This window comes from Arachis hypogaea, chromosome 6, assembly GCF_003086295.3.
Source record: "Arachis hypogaea cultivar Tifrunner chromosome 6, arahy.Tifrunner.gnm2.J5K5, whole genome shotgun sequence".
NCBI lineage: Eukaryota > Viridiplantae > Streptophyta > Magnoliopsida > Fabales > Fabaceae > Arachis > Arachis hypogaea.
Genome location: NC_092041.1, coordinates 72,920,693 through 72,926,373, shown reverse-complemented (window position 1 = coordinate 72,926,373; position 5,681 = coordinate 72,920,693). Strand labels below are relative to the sequence as shown.

The window sequence follows — 5,681 nt, the reverse complement described above, 5'->3', positions numbered from 1 at the left end:
TGGAGGGCAGGGCAGAAATTTTTGGTGCGCCAGATTCTGCCCGTGTGTGCGCTATGTTGCTGCCGAAGCTCCCTTGGTGCGCCAATCTGGTGCGCTGGCCGTGCACCACAAAATGCTGCCCTGCCCTTGCGGAGGGCAAGGCAATGTTTCCAAAGTTGAAGCCCCGTGTTCGAAACTCGGGCAATGCACACGCTACTCTTTTTCTTGGTTTTCTTGGCACCAAACTAAGGCCTAGTTTCTTGTTTCCTCATGGTGCCGTGTTCGATCCTTGTGGCAAGCATTGGTGAGCTTTTTCTTTGAATTTCTTCCTTTGATGAGCCCAATATTGCTCTTGAGGAGGGCAGGGCAGAGTTTTTGCTCTCCTTGATCCATGGCACCAATTTGTGCTCTGCCCTTGAGGAGGGCAGGGCAATGTTGCCTCTCAAAGCTTGCTTCCTTATGTTGCCCTCCTTGAGGGCAGTGTGCCCTTGTGGAGGGCAATGCTTGCTTCCTCCTTTTATGCGCCACACTTCTTCTCTCTTGGGCCACGCTTTCTTAAGCCACGCTTCCTCTTTTCTTCTTTTCTTCACCTACAATAAACCAAAACAACCACTCAAAGTATCACTAAATTCACAAGGCTTATAAATCAATTAAAAATCAATTAAATTTAGCTTAAACCTCATGAGTTAGCATCAATTTAATGGTAGTTGCTTGATTTAAAGAAGTTATGCATTTTCATTCCAAATCTCTTACTTAGGATGCAAGAAAGTGCATAAAGACTAATAAAACAAGTGAAATTAGCTTGAAAAATGGGTATATGATGACTTGTCATCAGTGCCTATAGGCAAACACTCCATATGGGCAAGTGAATGATGTTTTCTCTTGGTCTCTTGGATCAACCACTATTTGGTTGTATCCTGAATACCCATCTAGAAAACAATAAGATGCATGTCCCGCAAGTCTTTCCAACATTTGGTCCATGAAGGGAAGTGGGAAATGATCTTTTCTTGTGGCCTCACTAAGCTTCCTGTAGTCAATACACATTCTCCAGCCTGTAATGGTTCTTGTAGGGATTAGCTCGTTCCTTTCGTTGGGCACCACAGTGATTCCCCCTTTCTTGGGAACCACCTGAACTGGACTGACACATTGGCTGTCTGAGATTGGATAGATTACTCCTCCCTGCCACATCTTCATGACTTCTTTCTGCACTACTTCTTTCATTGATGGATTTAACCTTCTTTGGGCCTGAATGGAAGGTCTAGCACCTTATTCTAAGAGTATTTTATGCATGCATATGGCTGAACTGATTCCCTTCAAGTCAGCAAGTGTCCATCCAATCGCATCTTTATGCCGTCATAAGACTTGAAGCAACTCTTCCTCCTGTTCTTGGCTGAGAGCTGAATTTATGATTACTGGATAGCTTTTATTTTCTCCCAAGTATGCATACTTAAGAGTGGTTGGCAGTGTCTTAAGCTCCAATTTGGGTGCTTCTTTTCTTTCCTCCTTCTCTTCTAGCCCACTTTGAACATGTATTTCAGCGGCTGCAGCTTTTTTGCTTGTTGCTAACTCCTCTTCTGTTGATGCTTCAAGCTTTTCTTCAAGAGTTTCTTGTACCAAAGCTTCTACTGAGTCCAGCCTCATACATTCTCCCAATAAGTCATGTGGGTATCTCATGGCCTTAAACACATTGAATGTCAGTTTCTCCTCGTGTAATCTGAGGACAAGTTCACCCTTTTAGACATCAATAATGGCTCCGGCAGTGGCTAAAAATGGCCTCCCCAGGATGATGGAGGTCTTAGCTCCTTCTTCCATGTCTAGTACTACAAAATCTGCTAGGAAAATGAAGTCTCCCACCTTCACCAACAAGTTTTCTACTACCCCATGGGGAAATTTGAATGACCTGTCTGCTAGTTGGAGGGCCATTCTTGTTGGTTTGGCTTCTTCAATCTTCATCTTTTTTATCATTGCTAGAGACATTAGATTTATGCTGGCTCCTAGGTCACATAAGGCCTTTTCCATAGTGATTTCTCCAATGATACAGGGGATTTGGAAACTCCCAGGATCCTTCAATTTTTGAGGCAATTTGTGTTGGATAATGGCGCTGCATTCTTCTGTAAGTACCACAGTCTCATTATTCTTCCAACTTCTCTTTTTGGTCATCAACTCCTTCAAGAACTTGGCATAGAGTGGCATTTGCTCGATTGCTTCAGCAAAGGGTATGTTTATTTGTAATTTCTTGAAGATCTCCAAGAATCTTGAGAATTGGTTGTCCTCTCCCTTCTTCTTTAATTGCAACTACTGTGGGTATGGGGCCTTTGAGAGGCATAGATTGGGTACTTCTCTTTCTTGATGTGACTTGGGGATTGAGGTATGAGATTCCTCATGTCCCTTGTTTTCTTCATCCAATTCTTTCTCTGATGGTTTCTTGTGGGTTTCCTTCAATTCCTTCCCACTCCTGAGGTTGATGGCCTGACATTCTTCCCTTTGTATTAAGTTAATATTGCTGCAATTGTTTTGCCCAGGGGTTTGCTTGAATAAGAATTCAATCTGTGTTTCCAGTTTCTTAATGGCAACATCTTGATTCTGCATGTTAGACTGCACTTCTTCCCGGAAATCTTTACTATCTTGAATATCTTTGCATAGAATTTTGAGTAGACCTTCAATCTTTGAAAGCCTATCATCTGTGGATGATGGTAGGTTGAGATTAGGTGGTTGAGAAGGTTGGCTAGATGGATGCTGGTAATATCTCTGTGAGGTGTTTTGATGAGTGGCATTGTTGTTGGAGTTGAAGTTGGAGCGTCTCGAATCTTGTCCTTGGTCTTGTTGGTTTCGCCATCCAAAGTTGGGGTGATTTCTCCATCCAGAGTTGTATGTTTTAGAGTATGGATCATGGACTTGTCTAGGTGAGTTTCCTACATAGTTGGCTTGCTCTCAGTCACTTTCTTCTCCTATGTTTACTCCTTCATGAGTTGGTGATGAGGTGATGGCTGCTGTAACTTGGTTCTCTTCCACCTTCTTGGTAAGATCTGCTAGCTGCTGCTTGGTGATCATCTTGTTTTGGGCTAACAGTGCATCCATGTGGTTTAGCTCCATTACTCCTCTAGTGTTACTTCTTTCAGAGGCATAGAAGTAGTCATTCTCAGCAACTGTTTCAATGACATCTATGGCTTCTTCAACAGTTTTCTTCTTGTTTAAAGAACCTCCTAATGAATGATTTACAGCCTTCTTTGACTCATAGGAAAGACCCTCATAGAAGATGTGAAGTTGAACCCACTCATTAAACATCCCTGATGGGCATCTCCTTGTCAAGTCTTTGAATCTCTCCCATGCTTCATAAAGTGTCTCACCATCTTGTTGCCTGAAAGTTTGCACCTCAGTTCTTAGCCTATTGATCTTTTGAGGAGGGTGAAATCTTGCTAAAAACTTGTTCACTACCTCCTCCCAATCTGTTAGGCTTTCTTTTGGGAAGGATTCAAGCCACTTTGTTGCCTTGTCCCTGAGTGAAAAGAGGAACAAGAGCAACCTATAGACATCCGGGTGGACTCCATTTGTCTTCACTGTGTCACAGATCCTCAAGAAGGTGGTCAAGTGTTGGTTAGGGTCTTCTTGAGCACCTCCTCCAAATGAGCAATTATTTTGCACCAAAGTGATGAGCTGAGGTTTTAGCTCAAATTGTTGGCATGAATGGTGGGTTTCTGAATGCTGCTTCCACAGTTTCCTGGATTAGGATTGATATAGGATCCTAAGACCCTCCTTTCATGCCCAACCCGGTTTGCATGGCCTTCTCTGGCATGATTATGAGCTTCTTCTTCCCAATTGTTCTCCAAATTCTCTTCTATGTTGGGTTCAAAATACTCTTCCTCTTCCTCAGCACCAACAATTCTTTTTCCTCTTACTTCCCTTTTTCGTCTCTAAAGAGTTCTCTCAGGCTCGGAATCAAAGGATGTTGAGATTCCTTCTCTTCTCCCTGTCATACAACAAACAGAATGCACAACAGGAGATATAATGAAGACAATTTTTGTTAGAATGATTGTTAGTGTGAGTGATGCAATTTATCAAACAGTTAGTGGGTTAGTGAGCTGAATTGTGGTAAACTAAGAAAGGAGAACAGAAATTAGAGAGGGAATAGGGGATAAGGAAGAAATTAAAAATAGACTAAGGTAAATTACTGAATATAGAAAAGAATAACGAAAAAAATGCTCAATTTAGTGATCTTCTAGCTTAATCATTGTTGATTCAAAATCAATCCCCGGCAACGGCGCCATAAACTTGATGCATGGAAACTTGTCTCTCAACAAATTTTCCTTCGGCAAGTATACCGAATTATCGTCAAGTAAAACTCACTATAGAGTGAGGTCGAATCCCACAAGGATTGATTGGTCAAGCAACTTTAGTTAGAAGAATATGCTAGTTGAGCTAAACAGAATTTAGATTGAGATGCAAAAATTTAAATGACTAAAAAGTAAATAGCAGAAATTAAAGTGCAGAATCTTAAATGGGGAATTGGGTAATGCTCATAAAAGTAAATGGCAGAAATTAAAGAGAATGAGTAAGATCAGAAATGGGGGAATCATTGGGTTTAGGAGATGTTGTAATTCTCCGGATCAAGTTCATTCTCATCTCTTCCTCAATCAATGCATTCATTGATCTCCTTGGCAATCTTAAGTGATTGAATCCCAATTCCTTGGTAATTCAATCTCTCAAATCTTGATCAATAGCCAATTCCTTGGTCAATTGCTCCTGAGAAGAGATGAAGTATGGTCACTGATTATACCACATACATTTCCCAATTCAAGTATTGAGGGGATTATAGTCACATATCCATCCCAACCCAAATTGGTCCAGCATGAGAAAGCAATTCTAGCATGATCTCTTCATTCCTCTTCCAAGGTTCCAAAGAGATCCAATTATGGAGAGTTTCTTTTCCAAGATAACTAACCAATTGAATTAAGATTGAAAGCTTTCTAGTAAAATCAAGAGAAAAGATAGAAGAAGAAGAATGAAAACTAATATTGATCCATCAAATTACAGCAGAGCTCCTTAACCCAATGAAAGGGATTTAGTTGTTCATAGCTCTAGGAATCAAAAATGGCAGAAAAGAATCATCCATGCTAGAAGTGCAGAAAGGTAAATATGCAAAGAGTAGTTCTCCAAGGTGCCAAAAGTCCTTCTCTAGTTCAAAACTACTCCTATATATACTACTCTTCATGATCTTCTAGTGAGTTCTTCAAGTCTTGGATGTGGGCTTTGGACCTTGAGTTGAAGCAATCCTCATCTTTAGTGGGCCCAGCTTGCAGAGAAATATGAATTAGGCTTGGGCATTTAGTGAGATTAATCATGGAATACATTTCTGGGTGCGAGAACGTTAGTGGCATTTACCTTTTCCACTAACGTTCCACCTTTATATGCCCACGTTATTCTCAACGTTAGAAGTCTTAACGTGATTTCTAACGTTCCTTCTCAATGCTTGGCCAACGTTAATGGGACTCACTTTTCCCATTAACGTTGGCTTGTGCCCCTTTTCGCAAACGTTAATGGGAATCACTTTTCCCATTAACGTTGCTTGCCTTTTTCCTCCTACGTTAGGTCTTACGTTAGCTTAGCTAACGTAGCTCTTAACGTGGAACCTATCACCTTCGAGAGCGTTAGTGACACTCACCTTTGAGACCATCATAGAATATATCCAAAACGGTCCACTCTAA

General features: G+C 41.2%; 1 non-coding gene across 1 annotated transcript; it reads left to right on the top strand.

Annotated features, from left to right (window-relative positions):
* The first annotated feature begins 3,258 nt into the window (after positions 1-3,258).
* LOC112700338 (small nucleolar RNA R71) lies at positions 3,259-3,366 on the top strand. The gene has a single exon (XR_003153246.1). It is a non-coding gene; the product is annotated as a small nucleolar RNA R71 (small nucleolar RNA).
* The last annotated feature ends 2,315 nt before the right edge of the window (positions 3,367-5,681 follow it).